At 37.6% G+C, this 22970-nt stretch overlaps 1 protein-coding gene and 1 pseudogene across 2 annotated transcripts in view; one reads left to right on the forward strand and one right to left on the reverse strand.

Moving 5' to 3' along the window:
- ANK3 (ankyrin 3) overlaps positions 1–22970 on the forward strand; it is a 594595-nt gene that overhangs the window by 46657 nt on the left and 524968 nt on the right. The window lies entirely within an intron of this gene.
- On the reverse strand, positions 6768–7730 carry LOC105093850 (calpain small subunit 1-like; annotated as a pseudogene).

The following is a 22970-nucleotide window of genomic DNA, read 5'->3' on the forward strand; positions in this document are numbered from 1 at the left end:
ATCTGTGGACTTAAAATATTTCAACTTGATTTCATAATTAATTATTACTTTGTGATTAAATTGAGCATTATTGTATATGCGGCATGAGGCACGTGTCCCTACAACACCTTTTGAAAGTATTTTATAGGCACCTTATTCTGTGAAGGTCATTGTTGGAATTTTGAGTTTTACGCCTTTAAATGGATCCTGGAGTCCATGATTTTTTAGACTTTAGGTCTGTCTGAACTCAAGAGCATTCTGCTAACCATGTTGGCCTGCAGCGGTTTCTTTAAAGCTAATTTATTCTGGTTTCTCTCTGTGCCTTGAGATTTTAAATGGCTAACTTTGCATGAAACCAGCTTACACCAGGACCATCTGGTGTATCAAGGTGACCGATTCTCAACTTATTTGATTAAATGTTTCTTTCTCAAAGTGTTCTCCGCTATATACATACACATATATTTACCTTTTCCCAGATATCTTGGATTGTATTTTAGATTTAAGACAAGGTCATTGCTTCTCAGTTTTCGGCTCCTTGTTTCATAAAATGTGATGACAACTGTCATTTCGGGCACAATTATAAAATCGGACCACAATAAAACATATTTAGTACTTTGTCCAAACTTGCCTGTATTAGTATAAGAAATATGACACTGAACTCTTCTTGCTTATTAATTCCAAAGACCAAGGTTTGAAATTCTTGGAAGTGCTGGGTTGGATTTTAGGCTGAGTTAGCGTCAGGGTTTGTGCAGCCTCTCATGTCCTGTTCTGCCTTCCTCTCTGACAGCACCCGTGGGAAGCTGCGTGGGTGAGTGAGCCTCAGATTGCATTGATGTTCCCAGCACTGCTGTTTGGCCTTGTGAGCCAGCAGAGCGCAATGGGAGAAAAGCACTGCATTAAAAAGGCAGATGAGCTGAGATGCATTTGGTTTTGAGTTAGCCCCTTAATCTCTCTTCATTTCCTTATTTTAAATAGTACCATCTGCCCTGTTCCAACTACCTCACTGCTTATGTTGGAAGGATAAATAAGATATTATCTGTAAAGGCTTTTTGTGAATTCAGAAGCCCTATATACAAATAATATTTATGTATTAATTTGGAGAAATGGGTTAATGTGCCAACTACTTAAGATGAAAGAATTAAAATAATTCAAACTAAATGGTATTTTTATAATTTCACAGTAGGTCTCATCTGAACATTTTAACACTATAGCAAAGCAGGAAGAGACACTGATTTAACCAGATTTATTCTGGGAATAAAGAAACTGAGAGTTTTGGTGCCCTGACTGCTGTCCCAGCTTCAGGAGACTCAGGGTTAAGACCCCAGGGCTCCTCTCCAGTCCTGGGCCACTGTCACCACCTCAACTTTCCCTTTGTGCTCCTGAGCAGGTATAAGAAAGTCATCCCTTGAAGGTTTCATGTTACCTCCTTTCAGCTGTAACACAGGTAAAGATAGAGCTGCTTGGTTTGAAGCAAGAGACAAGGGTCTTAGGGACCAGTGACTTCAAACCTGGGCCATTTCTGTGGACTCTCTCTGCCTTCTCCCTTGACCATTCTAGGAAAATTAGTAGCCAGTGCCTTTTCTTCATGTGGTGCTTGTAGTAGCTTCTTGAGTCAGAAATGTAAACTCCCTGGTGGCCCAGAATACACACAAGGAAGGGCTCGGTGGCTGCAATCCGTTGGGGAGCAGGGAAGGAGTGTGGGCTATTTGTATAGCAAACATTAGTGTTACTTCATTGGGGGTAACATGGACAAGTTTCTGGAAGGAGCAGGGGGGCAGGAAGTCTTGGAATTACCTCGGACTCTTACATTATTTGACTTGCCTTGTTTCCCCCTCGAAAGACCAGGTAAGTCACTTTTCGGGACTTTTCGAGGACCTTATGTAAGGCTTATTTGTGTATCTCATGAGGTCCTGTAAGGTGTTCTGCAAATATCCGAGTGACCAAATGAATAAAACATAGGGGAAAGCCCTGGAATAGTTCAATAGTTTATCTTAAAGGCAGGTTTTAGTGGACTTTACTCTAAATATATTAATCCATTCAACAAATATTTTTTGAGCACTAGTTATCTGATAAACACTGTTCTAGAGACTCAGGATAACAGTGAACAAAACAGATTTCTATCCTTTTGGAACTTGCATTTATGTTTTAGTTTAGAAAACAGAGATATAAACATTAGGAAGGAATTAACTGGTAAAGGTGATTATTCTAATTACAACTTGCTTGAGGAAATGATCAGCATATTTTATATATTTGTCTTAATGACTTAGGTACATGTTACAAAGTGATGATAATGAATGTGTATGTAAATATAAATACATATGTAAGTTAGATTGTTAGGATTTGGTTCTAGGGATCATACATACAGCTTTTAGTTTTTCAATTTTCTCCAGAGGTAGATAAGGACTCATTGTATTCTTCTGTGAGTTCCATGTTGTGCATTTATCTTTTTTTTCTCTTTTAGTGCGTAACAAATGTATTCATCAGATAGGAATTAAGCACACACTAATTTAAATTTATGTCTCAATATATCAGTGGGACAGTTGAAAATATTTCCGCCTTCCCGCTCATTGCAGGGCACTCTCACAATGTAAATTGGCTAGCAGGTCACCATTTTTTTAATCCTTTATTGTTTTTCGTCATTTTTCTAAAAAAAAAAATTCAAAAGACCAATTAAAAAAAGGAGGTGAAAAAGTATGTTCACAATTTTCCTGATTTGTTTATAATTATTATTTTAGAATATATTCTGACAGATTTCATCCAAAAATTTCACTGAATTTATTTAAGATAGCCTTGAGTCCTACTCCTGACAGGAGTTTAGAGCTTAGTTAGTTTAGAGCTAAGATTGGGACCAGATGACCTGTTTCAAACCCCAGTCTGGCTTTGTTTGGGGGATAAAAGTGCACACGGGTGTGTCAGCTCAAAAATTTGAGTTTAGAAGAAGTAATACTATTGTAGCCCAACTGAGCCAGCTGTAATGTGATGTTGCCAAGGGGCTCCCAGCAGGTAGCAGTGCATCATTTGTGTAGACATGGTTTGGGGATGCCTGTTTTTGCAGCTACACCTGGAAACAGACTGCCATTCATTTGGGAAATGGCTACTTGGGTCTTTTAAGTCTGCAAGGTTGCATACTGTGAGCAGCAGGTCCTTAGTGTGCTGGGAGTCCAGAATCCGAAGTTAAGAGACTGTAGGAATAGACAAAATAGGATAAAAGTAGAATTTCCCTGGAATTAACTGGTATTGGTAAACAGAGATGAATAGACAGGTGAAAACAGCAATGTTTTTATAGGCTAAGGAAAAAGAAAGAAACTAGAGGGACAAATGAGTAGGACTTTATAATCTGTATCCCTGAGCATGGTGATTTTTGTAGACTGGAGAGGCTCCCTTGCTAGAAGGAAAAAGGAATGCATAAAAAAATTACAGTATTTTTATTTCTGGTTCTTGTTTTTTCATTTTTTGAGAAGTTTCTTTAGTTTTATAATTAAAGATTAGAAGTTTAGATATACTATTTCAGTCATATTTGCTTATATATTTATGTTATTTTGACTGGCGAACATAAACCTATAACCTGGACACTGGTTACAGTTCCGTTGTAGATAGTCTTTCAGAAAAAAACCACCTTTCCTCTTTCTGCCCGACCCCCCATCCCTATTACTTCTTCCTTCATAATCCTTTACATTGCCAATAGGGTCATCTTTCTGATTATTTTGCTTTCCTGCTCAGAAAATTTTCTTGGAGATTTCCTATTTCCTGTAGAACTAAGCCAGAACTCCTTGGTATCCTTTCCAGGTTGGTTGGTTGGGTGTGGTATGGTATGCGTGCATGTGTGCATGTGTGTGAGTGTGTTTGTGCGTGTGTCTATGTGTGTGGTAGTTTTAATACTCTTAGGTGTTAGCTCCTTTTCTCTCAAGGTTTTGAGGCAAGACCAATTCCTGATTCCTGAGATAACCCTTAAACATTCACATTGTTCAGCATGCACCATTTTCTTGGCCTCTAATGCTCTCAACTTCTCCATCTACAAGAATCTTACTCTTGCCGTAAGGCCTGGCTTAAAGGTCACCTTTGTTGTTAAGCCTCCCTAATTCTAATCCAGGATGAGAATAAAATGTTCCCTTCTTCCTGACTTTTCTGCCATAATCCTGAGAGGAACACAGCAGAATCCAGAGTAGCTGCAATGTATTATCCCACTAGATATGCAAAGAAACAAGAACGTTCGACTTACACTCAGGCAGAAGGGAAATGACCTTGGATCCATGGGAAAGAAGGAAGAGCACCAGAAATAGTAAATACAAATATGATTACTGTTACAATATTAATCATAACCAGACAGGTATTTTAGTTAGTTGTAAGTATGACAATATTAGTCACCAGACTGAGGGAAGGGATGCTGCTAGCTGATGTATCTTTGCATCCTAGAACAGTGCCACTCACACATAGGTTTTGCAGTAAACATTTGATATGTTCATACAGACATATATGTATTCAAGGAATGTTTTAGTGCCTGTATGTGATAGGAACTTCAGTGAATAAAGAGGCAAATGAAGGAATATCCCAGTCCTGGAGCAGCTCAAAATTTAATATACAAACAACTATCATTTAATCAGAAAAATAGATGCCACAGCAGTGGCATAACCTGAGAGTCTAGATATACACCTACCTACCTGCATGCTTCCCTACTTTCCTATACGTATAACAAAAATAATCTTCAGTGTGACTAGGTTTTAAGAACAGGCAGACAACTGATTAGATTAACAAAGTAGAAATAAATTCTAAAATTTAGCAAAGAGAAGATCTGAGGATATTTTCTCTTATTTGTTGCAAAGTCTCCTGGAAATATAAAGAGCCCATAATCAGATTCCTTTGTACCGCTTGTCCCTTTTATAAGCTTTATAGCTCTTAATTTGACTTTATGTACAGTATCTCTAATTGTCCTTTAGTCCTAATCGTCCTCTTAGTTTTGCCTCCCTAATTTTATACTTAGGACAATCTGCCTTAAAGCAAGGAACATCTTTTCCCCCATTCACTTTAATGATTATTATATCTTTTTATATTTATGATAAGCTAAGGATTACTTTTTGTTAAAGGTGTTTAAGCCATTTTACATGTACAGTCATTATGGTGAATTTTATAAATGCCAAATAGCCATTATGTACTTTTGAGTTTTGAACGTGTACAACTGCAAACAGCTTCTAACACAGATGGAGAAATTACGTGGTCACCCAAACCATCTTGCAGTCAGCAATGAAAAGAACAGAGTAAAATAATAATTAAAAATAATAAACTACAATTATTTAAAGATTCTGACAAGTATCACAGAGCAGACAAACTGAAGGAAAATGTAATCTCAAAAAACTGATTGCAGGGGGTTAGAATTGCAAGTTTCTGGCCCAGTAGTGCTTTTCCTTGCCATAACTGCAATGGTAAATTGCAGCCTTATTAGCTAAAGGGAGCAGAGATCAAAGATCAGGGCTGGAAAAGCACCTGGAAATTTAGAAGGGGAAATCCTGGCAGCAACAGAACCATAGAAAGTATGTACATAAATGCATATATGTCTGTGGGAGACTCCAGGGAGCCTGATCAAAAAGACCCCTCAAAAATAAGTAGAAACTAGAGAGAAAATTAGAGATATCACATCTGTGAACTTCCTGCTTGTTTTAACTGAGTGTATTTCTCAATCATGTTGACCCTTATGGGCTGGAAATGTCAGGGAACAAAGATGGAAGCCTGCAAAGCAGCTGGAAAATTAGTGCAGATATCATAAAAGCAAGAAAATTATAAAGGTTGAGCCCCATCTTTGCCCAAATCTTTGACTTACTGACAAATTATACAGCATAGATGAGATCCTCAGTGGTTAATCTAAAAATATTTTCACTGGGAAGCCACAAGAACAGAACAAGCTATCAGCAGCTACATACAGCATATTATGTAGGAGACAAAGTTTGCAGGTGGGATTCATGTTAGTTAAACTGCCTACTAAAACAAAAGACCAATAATCCTCAGAGGAACATAACAGAATCCATATTTGCTACAATATATCATCTCACTAGATTTGCAAAGAAATAAGAACATTTGACCTATATTCAGGAAAAACATTTCAGGCAGAAGGAAAATGACCTATGAAGCAACTTTGAAGAGCACATAATATGATAAATATATGGGCAAATATAAAAGGTAATGACTATTTAAAGCAAAATTATAACTGTATTAATGGGTTTATAATGTATATAAATATATATGATAATAATGCCACTAAGGATGGGGGCAGGAGCAGGTAAGTAGAAATATACTTTTGCATGATTGCTATATTTTACCTGAATTAATTCAATATTAACTATAATTAGGAGTATTTTAAAGATGCTCATTCTAGACGTTCAGGTCCCCAGGCTGATAGGCACTTCATCTGCACATGTGCTCTTATGCAGCAAAGGAAGGAAAAGGTGTCACAGCATGAAATGTCCTTTTTTTTTTTAAGAACAGCAGCTGGGGTGCATTTATTTCCTCCTGGGCCTGGCAGGCTGGGAGCAGAATACAGACAAAGTCACTGGGGCATGTGGGTCTGTTACTGGCCTGGAGTTCTGCTGCCTGGGTGGTAACTGGGCGTAGGGACTGGAGTGATACTCAGAACTGAGAGAAGGGCCCTTAGGGTGTGGAAGCAACACAAGTATTGGGCTTGGCACACATGCAAGAGAAGGGTTACGGAGTGGGTGTGAGGTGGGTGTGCTAGGGCTGGGGTAGCCCTCGGGGCAGGGTGTGTTGGGGCACGTTGGGTTCTGGCTTTTGACTGAGAGCTGGGTACTGAGAGCTGGGAGAACGGCAAGGCCTGTGGGTCAGCAGGACCCTAGAAGATGTAACTGCAGGTAGGATCAGCCCTGGGAGAGACTGAAGAGTCCAAGGTGACTCCTACAGCGAGGCGATGAGGGAGCAGGTCTGGGACTCCCCTTCAGGAATACATGGTCAGCTGCAGCCACTCCTGGATGTTCACCTGGGTTTGTCCAGTACCGTCTTTGTCAAGAGATTTGAAGGCACGGAACATGGCATCCAGTCTGACCAGGCAGCTGATGAAATTGTCAAAATCCATGTTCCCTACCTCGTCCGAGTAGCGTCCGATGGTCATATTGTAGAGATGGTCATTCAGGCGGAACCCTGCTGCCTCAAAGTCTCCTGGGAGTTTACTGCTGCCAATGGTCCCTGAACGGTCAACGTCAAACTGTATTTGGACTGCCACTTTTTGATGTTGTTCCACAAGTACTTGAATTCCTTGAAACCCATCTTGCCAGTCGTGTCACTATCCATCACGGCCACCATGCTGCAACACATGTCAGTGTCCAAACCATCGGTCTTCAGATCAGGATGTCGGGTCACGACTTTGTTGAGAATGTTCATGAGTTCTGTGGCACTGACCTCCATGTCGTCTCCAGCCAACTGGGCGAAGAGCCTCCGGAACTGCCGGACCCGCTCGCTCTCATTGGGCTTGATGTTGGAGTAATGGGTGGGAGGGGGTGGGGGCCCTGGGTTGTACTTCGCAGCCGTCTCACCGGTGGCGCTAACGACCCCGCCCAGGAAGCGCGTGGCAGTTCCGCCGCCACCTCCCCCGCAGCTGCCTCCTCTGGCCCCGCTGATCAGGCCTCTGAGCGTATTCCCCAGGCCTCCGCCTCCCCCACCGCCGCTGCCACTCTTCAAGAATGAGTTAACCAGGAACATGGCTGTGATTCCAGATTCCGCCTTGCTCTCACGTCCGTCCGCCGGTCCGCTCGTCGAAATGTCCCTTAAAGCTTCACCTGAAGGTGGCACATTTAATTAGCTGAAGTAAGTCCTATGGCCACAGCTAACTTAAAGGGGACAATCCTATTATGAACCTGGAAGGAAAAGAAACGGAATACTTGTGAGCAATGTAAGAAATCTTACATGAAAGATGACAGATAAAATATGAAACAGCATGAAAACATATAAAGGAGAGTTGCTCAGGCTGGGGCTGGGATGGGGTGGCTAGAAACCCTCCCCGAAGGCACCCTCAGGGGTCTCTTCGAGTTTTGTAGATTATAGCTAGAAAACCTCTCCTTTAAAGAAAACCACTAGACTGACAGTCGGGAGAACTAGTTTTAGGTTTCAAAGGTATGTATCAAAAATGAGCCGAACTGATTTTGTATTAGATAGTGTCATTTTTTAAACAGTTCATTGACTTTGTTGAGCTTTTATTTTAATTCTTACCCTTGGTACTTCATCTTAAGAGACTTCCCCAAGGGATTATGGAAATATTATTTATTACATATTATATGTAATATGTAGTATTAACATAATATTGTTATCTTTGCTTTAATAGGTTAGATGGTTACTATGGTAAAACAATTACAGTGTTAAAAGAACTGTAGAGACAGTGCACTTTAAAAATTATTTTTTATTTTAATTTTTTGGTTGTGCACTTTTTCCAGCCCTATTGAGGTATATAATACGAATACAAATGCACATAATTATTGTATAAATAAGTCGGTGAGTTTGAACATACGTATGTACTTGTGTAACTGTAACCACAACGCAGGTAAGAAACACATCCGTCACCTTCGAAAATTTCCTTGTGTCTTTCGTTGTTTTTTCTTTTCCTTCCCTTCCCTTCCCTTGTAAGAACACCTAACATGAGATCTACAGATTAGCAGATTTTAAATCTGAAATCTAAATGCACAATATCTTATTGTCAACCACTGGCTATGGGAAGTGTGGTGCACAGCAGATCTCTGGGCCTTATTCCTCTTGTGTTACTGTAACTTTGCATTTTTTAATCTATGTGTTAGGTGATATGGGTGGGTATTTGGCATATGGCAGTGCTCATCAATGCTCATCATTCTATGTTCTCCCTCCTTGTGGAGCTCCTGGAACAGCATATATTGAGTTGAGAATCTGAGAAGGAAAGTGCCATCTCTTAATAACCAGGAAACTGTTGGACTAGCTTGAAGCTGTCTTGGGACCAGTGAGCTTAAGTGGTTCTGCATAGAAAGTTAGCCAGGAATGTCCAGTTCTTAGGAAGAACCCTGAGTCCCATTACGTTCTCTGATGCACAGAACCAGGAAAAGAGATAGGGAAGGTGACTTTATACCCTCTTAAGGTACACTAACCTGACCTGGTTGGTTATGATTACCCTGGACTTTGGCCAAGAAGGTTAGTAACTGTTCCTGGGTTGAGGGCAGTGGGTGCAGACAGACCTTGGAAATCGGTGGATCAGAGGTGTATCTAAGGTGGGACCCTTCTGCCCCTCTTCCCAACAGATTTTTAAGCTTTTCCCCAAAGACAAACTATTTCTTTTAAATTTCTAAAACCCATTTTTAATTGAAAAGGGAAAGGTTTTCCTTTATTCTGTGCTATAAAATGAGCTTGACAAATTTTCGTCCCGTGATTTGTTACTTTGTGCAATTGATCATCATAAGCAGTAGTAAAGATAATTTCCCCTCCCTTTTTAAAGCTCATGCAGTATACGCTATAAAACTATATCACAAGGCAGTTTATTTTTTTTTACTGTTTTTAGACACTGTAAACTTGGGAGTTTATTAAAACTGAGCTTTTTAAAATAACATCTAAGTATTTGTATTATGTTTATATTTTATATGACGCTTGTCCGAGATTTTATTGTCCCAATTAATAGTGGTGGTATCCACTGATCTGTAACTAGAAAACCTGTGAAAGAAAATTCAAGGAACAGCCAGTAGATGGCAGCGTGGCATTGCACTTGAAGCTCTGCAAAAGAATTTCACCTTCAATTTGGCACTATTCTGGCAAAATGACTTCATATTTCATTTAGAAAGTTCCATTTTAATCAACAACCATGCAGCTTTTAAGTGAGTTCTGAGCAAGCAATTTCTTCCTTGCTTATATCTGTGTTACATCATTTCGGGCGTAGTAGCTTTGCCTGTGAGATAGCTAGCATCCTGCCGTTAGTAATAGTATGCTATAATTTTTCTCTCTTCTTTCCAGAAAGCTCAGCACAGTGCGAGGCACATAATTGCTCAGCTACTTGATCATGAGTGTTTTAGCTCAAAAATGATTCAAATGTTTTATTGTTATTACACTTTCTGTTCAAATTATAGTCCCGTGAATTCCGATAAGGTCTTGTAAAGACGTACTCGTACGTGCAACACACCCAAATAAAGCTCAGTGACCGTGCTATAATATAATTTTATGTTAGAAACTTTATTCCTTGAGCTTTCCATGTTCTTATTCTACCCCATCTCTCCTCTGCTTTCAGCCAAACTTAGTACAAGTGCTGTTGCCTGCCCTGTCTATACTTCTTGCCCACCACTGACTGCTGTCTGTCCACTTCAGTTTGGCTTTTGCCCTCATCACAGCCCCCACGCTGTTCTTGCTGAGGTTTCCAGTGTTCTTCCTGTTGCCAAACCAGGAGACAAACTGCAGCCTTCATCTTTCTTGCTTTCAATGACTTCCCACACTGCGGTCCCTGGGCTTACAGTGTACTATTCTACATCTTCCAATTCGTCCCTCCTTTTCCAGTAGCAACTGCTCAGCATTCATTATATTCCTCCTCTTCTCCTGTCTGAGTAAATGCGGAAGTTCCTCAGGCAACACTCATCTCTGACATCTTCCCCTCATGTCCCCCGTCCCACCCCCAACTTCTCTCCATTACTGTGGCTCCCCACCTCTGCACCTGGCTCACCCAGTTGTTTCTTAACTGCTTCTCTAATGTCCAGACTTGCCTTTTGCCTGTCCCTTCTCCACATCTCTCCAGACAGGGCTTTTCAAAAGCAACTTCTCTTATTTTAGTAAGACCACTCCCAAAGCCCTCCATTGTCCAGAAGAATAAAAATCAAATCCGTACCACTGCAGTGTGTATTCCGGCCCCACCTACATTTTTAGCTCAGTCTTCTCCTTCACTCAGTGCACTCCAGCCACAGTAGCTTTGCTTCATTTCCACAAAAGCCCTCGGCTACCTGCCTGCACACCTTGCAGCACGTTCTCTCTGCCTGGTTCAAGGGCACCCCAGCCTCCTGTCAGTTTAAATGTCTCTTCCTCAAGAACTCCTTCTCTGTCCCCTCAGACCATCTCAGGTCCTCCTCCTGTGACAAGTTCTCATTTCATTTGGCTTTTATTTCAGAGCCCTTATCACAGCTCCAGTTAAATAAAATTTTATGTAATCGTGTGTTCCTTCCTAGTCTATAAGCTATTACTACCTGATTCTCCATTGTATCCTGGTTCTCAGCAAAATTCCTGGAATATGATAAACTGCATTTAATAAATATCTCTGGAATTTCAGAAACATTTTATTCTCAATTTCTAAAGATTTTCATTGTCATAGTTTATGTATCAACTTATTAGACCAATAACTTTAGTAAGAAAATTGCTACTAGAAATTTGTTTAAAATTATTCATGTCAAAATGACCTTTTTAGAACCAAGTGTATTTTTAAGAAGTGGCATAGTTTGTATATTTATTAAAAGTTAATAATTTTTTAATAGAATACATACCACATATTTTTATTTTGTTTTGGATTTTTTGGTAATCATAGCTTTGGACAATGTAAATTAGATGACAAAAAAGAATTTTAAATCCTGGACATCAAAAAAAGCCTCATTAGGAAAAAAATTTGTTTTGTTTTATTTAAGTTAGGATATGTGAGAATTGTATACATCCTAGCCCACGTTTCCAGACATATTCTAAAATTAGATGAAAAAGGCATTAAGATATTTGTACAAAGGCTCCATCATTTTTAAAGTAAATAACATTTTAGTCCTAATCAATTAGTCCTTGTAGATGACAATTAATTCTAAAAATATACCTAACTTTTAATGTCTAAATTTGTACACCGAGGAAGAGCAGCAGTGACTCATCACTGTTTTATTTTTTAAATTGAAAGTATCTAGTTCAGCCTTCAATCTGAGAGCATTCTTTTTTCTAAGTCAACATCCTTGGATAGCTTTTCTTACTGATTTTAGAATTGTCTGTCGCATAATCAGTATTGAAAAGCTCCCTGCTACACTACTCACAATTATACTTTCCTGTAAGATACACTATCTCCTCCATTATCAAATTTAGGAGAAAAGGAAGGGAATGGATGAAGAGGAGCAGTGTGAGCCTGGAGGGTAATTATTTGCCAAGAATAGTGTAACCAATCCCATAAACCAAGCTGCAATGTTTAGTAACTCTTTTCTAGTGGCGATTAGCCTAATCTGTTTGCTGCATTTTTTTCATAATAGAAAAATGTGGTACTTTTAGAGAGAGTTATTCCTTCATTTGGTTCAGAGAATAGTTTAAAACATTCTGCTTCTTCTTAGGGGCATATTTATTTACTTAGAAATCTATATAACATGGAGGAAATATATTCATGGCTTTATAAGGGAAATTAAGAAACCTTGTTTCATGCTATAGAAAGAATTTTAACAAATGAGTAGAAATATATTTTAAAGGCTGAAATAGCATTTGGGAGAATCTACCTTGTATTTTTTATATTTTTAATTTTGGTTTTGGTAGACACCATGTTCTCCTTATGTTTAATGCTGTTGTGTATATCCCAGAGGCTTATTTTCTCTGGGAGCATCTATCAAAGAGAATAGCCACGCCTCCTCACGTGACAAGTGCACAGTTAACATCATACTCAGCAAAGAACAGCTGCAAGTATTTCCTCTAAAAACAGGAACAAGACAAGGATGGCCACTCTCAGCACTTCTACTCAGCATAGTATTGGAAGTCTTAGGCAGAGAAATCAGACAAAAAAAGAAAATAAAAGGAATCCAAATTGGAAAGGAGGAAGGAAAACTGTCCCTATCTGCAGATGACATACTACTACATACAGAAAACTATTAGAATAAATGAATTCAGTAAAGTTTCAGCATATAAAGTTAATATACAGAAGTCTGTTGTATTTCTATACATTAACAACGAATTATCAGAAGGAGCAATTAAGAAAACAGACCCATTTACAATCACATCAAAAAGATGATCCAGTGCCAGCGTGATGGGCATAGATAAAACCAAGAAAAGGGAAGTCATCTTACATTGATCACTCTTTTCTCAAAAGACAAATACAGACATAAGCAAAACAGAGGTTAGTTGAACTATTCTTTTATGTTATTTTGTATTCGTCAAGGGTCTTTAGTTTCCTCAGGCAGAAACCACACTCAAATTGGCTTAGGCAAAAAAAAGGAAAATAATTGGCTCATGTAACTGAAAGGTCTGGGGGACATGCCTTTAGTTATAGCTGGATGTGAGGGCTTGAATAGAATTATCACATCTCTGTTTCTTCCCCTTTGATATTCAGCACAGCTTTCTTCTTAGTAGGCTCCTGTCCCATGAAGGTATTCTCCATAGATGGCAGAGATGCTCCTGGCTGGTCCAGGATTACTAGGCCCTCAGAAAGATCTTTCAACATACACACGAATTCCTGAACATGGAGCATGAGTAGCTCTGCGTGGGTCATTTTCTATTTGTGGACTCATCACTGGGTCTAGGGAGACGGAGTTACACTGGTTACTCTGGCAGAACTGTGGACTTTCATACTGAGAGCTCTACCACATGACAAGGGGTGGTTTCAGAGGGAAAATGGGGATTCTGTTACCAAATCAAGGAAGACTTGAGAGACAGAAGTAAAATGGAACCAGGAAACCATTATTATTAACATTCAGTATGTGCTCATTGAAAAAAACTCTGAAAATACAGAAAAGTATAAAGAAGGGGGGAAAAACTGACCTCTAGTCTTACCATCTAAAGAAGTAACACTTAACATTTAAAAATATTATATTGGTGTGTGTGTTTTAATTATGTAGTTGAATTTACTGTGTCTGTTTTATCAGGTTTTGTATCTTGTATTTTGAAGCTCTGTCATTGGTTGCATACTTACTGTGAATTATTATACCTTGATGACTTGATTCCTTGTCATTATAAAATGTCTGCCATTACCCATGATACTCCTTATTCTGAAGTTTTTTTTTTTTCTGATATGAATGTAGAGCCTCCAGCCTTTTTTCCTTTGTTAGTGTTTTCATGATAAATCTTCTTTCGTCTCATACATAGCGTGTAGTTGAGTCTTGTACTTTTGTCCAACCTCACAATCCCTGCTTCTTAATTGGAATGTTAAACGACTTATGGTAAATATATTTATGACATGCTTTGGTTTATATTTATCATTTTCCTATTTTTTAACTGTTTATGTTTTTTTCCTCCCTTTCCTTCCTTTTTTGGGGGGAATAGTTAAGTATTTTTTAAGATTCTATTTTATCTCATCTATTAGCTCATTAGAAATACCTTGTTATTTTGTTTTACCTTTTTTTTATCTTAGTGATTTATTTTAATGATTGTAATCTAGGGGTTATAATAGGCATACTTCAACTATCATAGTATATCTTCAAGTAATAGTATAGTACCAGTGTAAAAACGTTGTAATAGTGTGCTTACACTTACTCCTCCCTTTTTGCACTCTTGCTGTCATACATTTTAGTTTGACGTATTATACACCCCACACCATATCATTATTATTTTTAAGTTAAACAGTCCCTTATATTTTAAAACAGATTAAAATATTTTAAAAGCTATCTGTTATATTTCCCCATGTATTTTACCACTTTGGGCACTCTTCACTCCTTTGTTTAGATCTAAATTTCCATCTGTTAGAGGAGATCTGATAGTGATGAATTCTCTCAGACCACTCCCACCTGCCTCTTGTGTTTTGGCCTAAAAACATCTCTATTTAATTGTCATTTTTGGAAGATGTTTTTGCTGATATAGATTTCTCTGTGGACAATTTTCTCCTCTCAGAACTTTGAAGCTGGCATTCCATTGTCTCCTGTTTGCTTAGTTTCTGACAAGAGGTCTACTGCCAGTCTTATTTTTGTGTCTATAATTAATGTGTCTTTTTACTTTGGGCTGCTTTTAGAATTTCTCTTTATTACTTTATCACTATCAACAATTTGATTATGATGTGTCTTTGTGTGGTTTTTCTTTGTGTTTATTCTGTTTGAGCTTCTAAAATGTGTAGACTTATAATTTCTATCAATTTGGAAAAACTTTAACCATTATTTGTTCAAATATTTTTGTACCTGTCTCCTGTTCCCTAAGACTCCAATGACAAACAGATGCTAGACTACTTGACATGGTTTTCTGGACGCTGATGCTCTGTTCATTTTTTCAGTCTTATTTCTATCCGGGCCTCATTTTGGGTAGTTTCCATTTCTGTCTTCATGTTCATTGATTTTTTTCTTCTGCAGTATCCAATTTGCTGTTAATCTCATTTAGCATATTTTTGACTCTGGAATTCATCCAGCATATTTTCATCTGTATAAATTCCATCTGGCCTTTATATATTTTTACATTTCTCTCTTTATTTTGGTTATATTTTCCCCTTATGTCCTTGAGAATATTAATAATACTTGTAATAGCTTTGTTAACATTTTTGTCTGCTGATTCCATCTTCTTGGTCACTTCTGAGTCTGCTTCTATTGATTGATTTTTTTTCCCTGGTAGTAGATCATATTTTTTCTAACTCATTGCATGCCTGGTAGTTTTTAATTAGATACCAGACATCAAGGATTTTACAGTGTTGAATGTTGGATTTTGTTGTATTCCTTTAAAAATTGTTGGTCTTTTTGTTCTGTCATGCAGCTTAAGTAACTTGCAGATCTGTTTAATCATTTGAGTCTGCTGTTAAGCTTTGTTAGAGTGGGTCCAGAGTAGCCTTTATTCTTGGGATAATTTAGCGCCACTTACTACGGCATGATCCTCCTGAGGACTCTACCGAATGCTCCACGTACTACAAGGTCTCCCCACTCTGGCTGCCATGGATATGAGCTGTTTCCAGCCCTGTGTAAGCGTTAGGAACTTTTTAGCCTATTTGTTTGTTTCTCTGCTTCATGGAATTTCACTCCATGCATGTACAGATCTGTACTCATTAACGATTCATTGAACCTCTTTTCACATCTTCAGAGCCTTCTGTGCAGCTCCTTCCTCTCTTATACTCAGTTTCACAAATTCTAGCTGTCTGTTTCCTCCATTTAGCAAAGTTGCTGTGCTGAGTTTGAGATCTCTCTTCCTGTCCTGTGGCCTGAAACTAACCCCCATGGATTGAATTAGAGCAAAGTAGGGCTGATCCCTTCGGTCAGGGATCATATTTTCAGTACTGCTTATTTTCCAGTATCTGGAAAACTTTTTCATATATTTTGTCAAATTTATAAGCAGAAAGGAAATTCCTATAGCAGCTAGATAAATCCTTAAGGGTAGAAGCAGATATTTAAAATATTATATAACTGGGTTCATTTTACAAATGCATACTTCACTTAATACTATACCATTAAAAATTTCCCCAATGTCATTAGGTAAAATGTCCTATTATTCCATCCTAAGGGTGATCCATGATTTACTTAACTCTTCCCCTCTTTTAGTATATTATACCTGTTTTCAGTTTTCCACTATTTCAAAGAAGGCTATGGTAAACATCTTTGAATATGTTAAACATCCTTTGTTTGTTTACATCCAGTTATGTCTTTGTGATATATTTCATGTAGTGGGAATATTGGGTTGAAAGATTTGAGAGTGTTAACATCCTATAAATGTACTGCTAAATACTATCTGGAAAGATTGTACCAATTTTCCATTGGCATTGTACAAGAATACACATTTTGCCACAACCTCAACAGCACAATCTATTTTATTCTTTGAGCACATATTGAGTGCAATTACAGTATGAGGTCTATTGCCAGAAAGAATGAAGTACAGCCTCTTTTCCCAGAGGGGTCATATGTGAACGATGGAGAGAGACAGTAAACCCATCACCAGAGTATGATAAATTTTGGAAGGAGCAATCAAACTCTGCCTTGGAAAACTTCACAAGTTTTCATTAAAAATTTGAGGATTACTAGTCTATAATAAGATCACACAGAGAAAAAAGTGTTAGAAGGGTTAATAGTACATTTCAGGTGACTGAACGTGTGAAGCAGCATAGCATACTCACTGAATGGTTTTGCTGGTACTAACGGTGTGTTTGGAGTGAGAATATAGTAGGAAATAAAGTAGGATTTGGAGGCAGAAAGCAGATAGTGAAGGGCTCTGTATGGTCTTGAACTAGTGAAACACATACTCCAATCTTCTACATTTTATGGGTGCACTGGAATCCTTATATGCAGTCAAATTCAACTTGTTACCGTTGGCTTTGTTTTTCTTACTCCTTACAAAGGTTGCGAAAGTCTTTTCATACCATGGGTCCTACTTCATCTGAAAGTTAACACCAGCATCTCAATACTGCAGTGACCCTTTTTGTTTGTTTCTTAAGAGAACAGGTTGAGGTCTTGTCTACTCTTGTAAATTCAATAGGCTCATTCTTTCTTGTCTTCTAAACAGCCTATGTTGTACTCTGTGCAGACATAACCCTGCCTGGAGCTGTCTTCCTTGAGCTGAACAGATCTGCTCTTTATCCTGAGTCCGTGTTCTCTCCGGGCCAGCTCTTACCAACTCAGGCTCTCTAGGAGTGAAGGCCTCATCGTGACTGTCTGCTCATTAGAACAAAGACAAACCATAGGTATTTTGTCCTACAAAGGAAATGTAAGCAGAGTTTAGCTGTCACAGGGAGGAAGTGGAAACCTGTCAGCAACAGAGTTGCACTGGGACTTTGGAGATAGGCCTAGTTTCCAGCCTGTTGTGTGACTGATGGGTTGAATGAGCTTGGTCAAGTCACTTAGCTCTTTGGGCCTCTTCTTGTTGATTAATGAAAAGATTTTTACATTCTCTACTAGTTCTAAATTTTGAATGTATAAACAAAGCTTAAAAAAGTTTAAAAGGGTTTTAAAGGAATTTAAACCAATTTTTTCATTGTGGATATAGAAATTAATGTTTTATACTAAAAGCAACATTGAGCTATGGTCCATAATGATCTAAATTTTCCCGATAACCAAGGACCTTTAATAAACACAATACTAATTTTCAAATTAATTGTCTTCTCACCATAATGTGTGAACTTAATTTCTGAGCAAGATATATTGGGTTACTTTTCATTTATCTTAGACGCATAGCAGATATTTAAACTGAAGATATTTTATTAGGAATATAGTGAAAGTTTTTAAATGGGTGTCAAATACTTCCCTAAGAGACCTCCTATTACAAGGGTTAAAATCAGAATAGCTGTCCTGGTTGTAAACATCTGTGGCCTCTTTCCATTTCTCCTTTTGTCATAATTCTAAGGCTTTTACTTGTCTTATCCTGTGAGATAAGAAAAAAGGGTTCCCTGTGTATTATAATTTTTGTTTAAAGTACCATTAATCTGGCACTTCAGTTATTTTTGTCTTAAATGGGCTTTTGTGTGCTATCTTGGGCATAAACTATAATAACTTTTTTAATGACTAAGAACTTTTTGAGTCCTAAATAGCAGACTTATGCTTAAGTTTTGGGCAAATTCCTCTTCATAATGTGGAGGCTGCCTGTGTAGAGAGCATACTTGAAATGGTCTGTGAATGATTTGAAGCCACTGGTATGAAATAAGTTACCCTGTTATAGGGTTCAGAAACTATTGGTGAGGTTAGGCATACACTCCTTCAAAGAGTGACCCTAAATTGTTGTATTTCCAGCTATCCTATCCACTTTCATAGGTTTTTCTATGAGGTATGCTTGCTGTTCTCACAGTTTTATTGACTGCTCTAATATGATTTGTGCTGGGACTCCAGGTACTAGAGTTTATTCAAACTACAGGGAAATTAGATGGATAACTTGAGGAGGTCTCTGAAAGACCACCCTACAGGCAGGTGAACAGAATTTAGGTATAACCACCATTTTGAATGATGAGAAGTCTTTCCTTAAGACTGTATCTGAAGGTGTGGAGTAGAGTGGAAAGTTGGGGAAACTGCAGTGTGCCTGAGGTGTAGCCCCTGGGCTAGTAAGGTTTTAGAAATGCCTGTGCTCCCAAGATTGTGATAAAACTTTACTTAATTTTTAAATATCAGATTTCCTCCTAACTGATTTATCTACTCATGGTGTAAATCACACATTAAAATTGGTTTGTGGGAAAATTTTGGAATACTTGACTGACGGTCTCGTACTATTTCCCCTTCTTGCTAAATTATCATGTCCCTTCAGAAATTTCAACTCAACCAAACAAACCCCAAGCAGAAATAGTAGGCAAAAAACTTCCAAGGTAATTTCAAAGATTCTAAATTATTCTGTACTTGTAAAGCTTTTTATAGCTTGTTATGCAGAATGAGTGAATAAATTGCAGCTAACAACTCCCCATTCAAATAGTTATAATAGAACTCAGTGTAGATTATATTATAATTGAGATTTATATCTCTTTTTTAGGTTCAAGTGCTAGTTTCATGAGACCCATGTCCTATTTCTTTGCTCTTCTTGTGTTGAATTATGTTCTCCTTTATACTTTACCCTAAGGTAGGAAACACTGACAAAATCTGTTCGGCAAAAACAAGAGCCGACATTCAGTGGAAAGCATAGATTTTTCAACTCGAGAAAATGAACACTTGAAAGTTAGAAAAAAATAGAATTAGATTTGAACACGTCAGATGTTGTGGACTCTTAGGATATTGGTCTGCCAATGATTTTTTTTACTATGTTGTGTGCTTATAAATATCACAGTTACCCAGAAGACTAAACATCTTCACCCATCCCAGCTCAATTCCTTTTTCCTTGTTCAGTTTCGTTGGGTTGGCCAGCTAAAATTTAAAGCAGTAAGTCATGACCATGATTTGGATTGTATTAGAATCTGTGCATTTGTTTTGATTTGCTTAAATGTTTATGCTTGTTGTATAAGTTTGTGTGCTTTGAAATTCCCTAGTCACTAGTGTTTCCTTTGCATTAGTAATTATTTTTTATTTTTAACTTATATAATGATTCACTGTGTTTGCTTAAAAAAAAAACAAAAAAAACCCTCCAGCAATCTATTGTTAGAAATAAATTATTCCTGGCCATAGGATAGCACTTTAAAATAACCTTAAAGGAGTCTTTATGACTTAATTTTTTTTAAATCTTAGTAGATTTTTAGCATTTGTTTAATGCACAGTTATTGCAATGAAATGAAATGTCTTAAGCTTTGCCGTATTTTGTTCTTTCACTAGGCATGCTAATGATTATTTTTAAAGAGTATTCGAATGATCTCATTGTTTTGCATATCTGTTAAAACAGATTTAATCTAGGTAGAAATCCCATTTTATTTTTTTGTTGTCATTAAACCCGGTGTAAGTAATATTACACTTCCAAAGATGATTTTAATAGAAGTTTAAAATTTTGGGCTTACTGTAAAATCTGTACACTATTCTCTCTGGAAATAATGTAGATGGTAACCCCAAAATAAACTATTAAAAATTCCCAGAGCTTTAATTTTACATAATAAAAATTGACTATCAGAGACACATTGTGTAGTCTTAACCTAAGACATACTGTCTTAAACATTATGCTTTTCTAAGCCTTTTCTTTTCTTTTTCTTTTGTTAATAGTCAAGGTTTTTAAAAAGCAAATGTTTTGAACTCGAACTCTACTGAACTGTAATACAGAATTTTAAATACCATATGTAAGTGTTGTCTTACAAATAAGTTAGAAGTGATTGAAAACATAATTGAAGGGTCTGTGTCTTGCTGATTGTAGGAACAATTTGGCTTTCATCTAAATGAATGCGTGGTGTATGAACTACAAAGTAATAAATCACTAAGTTTAAATGGTGTTTTAAAAAGGAAAGCTCACGTCTAATTTTGGTAGATTTAAAGGGGGGCAGTTGGTGGTGGCGAACTGGTTGTGGGGAAGGTGAATGTGGCAAAAAGTGGGCTTGACCCTCTCCAAGGATCTGCTCTGTCCTTATGTCTGGAATTGGATTCATGGCCAACACTAGACTCTGAAGCACTTGATAATAACTAGGCACTAAGGAGTTATCCCTTAGTTCACGTAAGTAGTTTTGGGATGTGAATTTTAGTTTTCTCTAGCTTTAGCAAAACTAACTAAACACTCAAAGATTAAAAAATTAGTCTTATGGTCACCAAATGTTAACAAGATTTATCTCTGGATGATAGGGTTTGAGGTAATTGTTATTTTCTCTAAACTTTTCTATGTTTTCCAAAATTTCTGCACTGAATCTGTATTAGTTTTACCATAGAAAAGATGAGTACTTCAAAATGTATTTATTTAGATCTATGTTCTTCCCTGTGTTCATTCATTATCACACAGGTATCATTAGCCTAAACTACATTTTAGTCTAATTTTATAATTTTGATATATATGGTGATTTTATAATTTTTATATAATTTTAGTGCATATTTGAAGAGCCTGTGTTTGAATTTGCATAAGTTTTGAAATAGTGGGCACCAATTAATGAAATAGTATTAATAGTATTTTTAAGGAAATCTGTGACTGCAGCCTGGAAAAATATTTAATAGGCAAATCAGGACAAAACCAAGCCCTGATTCTTGTCTACCCCTCATGTCACCCCAAACCTGTTCACCCCTTCATATTGCCCATAGTGATGGTGGTATCATCAGCCTCCCAGTTGTTTGTGTCAGAAACTTGGGAGTCAAAATCAGGTCCCTCTCACCCTGTCTCCTGTACTTAAATCCATTAGCAAGTCCCGTGTTCTTTACCCCAGAATATACCTCATGTTTGTCCACTTCTTGCTGTCTCCATCGCCACTTCACAGTACAAGTCATACCATCCTCTCCATCACAGATAGCACTGCAGCCTCCTCTCTGGTCTCCCTGTCCAGTCCATTCTCTACACACCCACAAAAACATGCGCTCTGTTGGTAAGACCCATTGTGCTAGTAACAACATTTATATTCTTACCTGGGCCCCACTATTGTCCTGCCTCCCTTTTAGTTTTCATATTGTTTATTCTGTCTCCATTCTCCACTCCTTCATTCCCACTGACCTCTGTGCTGTTTTGTCAGCATGTTAAACTCTTTCCTAGTTCAGCGTCTTTTGATGGTCTACTAGACCGTCCATCTCTCCCCATGGCTGGCTCCTTCTCATCTTAGAAGTCTCACTTCATAGCCCCTTCTTGCTTCCTTTGGGAGGGCTGACTACAAATGGACCTAAACTAGCCCATCTCTTCTCACAGATCCTTCCTCGTCACTTAGCTCTGATTATTTCCTCTGTGGCACTTTCACAATACTTAATCATCTTTGTTGACTTACTTATTTTCTGGTGTTTTTTGCTAGAACAGAAGCTTTATGAGTGTGGGGATCCACCCATCTGTCTTGTTTTCTGTGACACTAACACCTGGCAGCATTGTAGGTGCTCAGTCAATAATTGTGCATCAAAGTAATTTGTAATGTGCATGGATCTTTATAATTCACTCCAACCTTTAAAAACAAAAATATGAAGAGAAGCGTTTTAATTATTTTTTCTTTAGCTAAGATGATAAATTAAAAATTTTCCCGGAGTGCTCATATATATCTAGCACATATTAAAGCAAAATGGTATGGAGGAGGAGGCAGATAAGAAACTGACACTCAGATTAAGTGACTTGTGCACATTCCTTTGCTGGTAGATGATAGAATGGGAATCATAGAAGCTTTCGTGTCCTTTAAATACAACATCCTTTTTGAAAAAGAGAACCCGAGGCTGTTAGAGGGTAAGTGATAAAGGTTACATAGCTGGAACTCTTGAAAAGAATAGGAGACTAGGAAAAGAGTAAATCTAAACAGAAGTGCTCCTGAGTTGCTTCTAGGGCTCACTTTGCATTGTATAGCACGTAAGTATTCTGCAACCAAGAAAATATATCCGTTTTTATAAAAAATTATGATTTCTGTGTTTTTAAATATGAATTACATATTTTCACATTTAATAGTACATTGATGTGAATCTTTTAGATACTATAGGCATTAGGTTTTTTTTCCCCCAGAAAAATGTTCAATTATGCCTTTTATGTTTTCTAGCTAATATCTCTTTGAACACTGATATGGTTTGTTAAATGTACAAAGGCATCCATAACATTTGTAATAAATGTTACAAGAGCCTTTTGGTTTCCAGACATCACCTCTTTAACTCTCTGTTGCTATGGGTTTTCATTAGTATTCCATGGAGCCTGGG

Source organism: Camelus dromedarius, chromosome 8 (assembly GCF_036321535.1).
Source record: "Camelus dromedarius isolate mCamDro1 chromosome 8, mCamDro1.pat, whole genome shotgun sequence".
NCBI lineage: Eukaryota > Metazoa > Chordata > Mammalia > Artiodactyla > Camelidae > Camelus > Camelus dromedarius.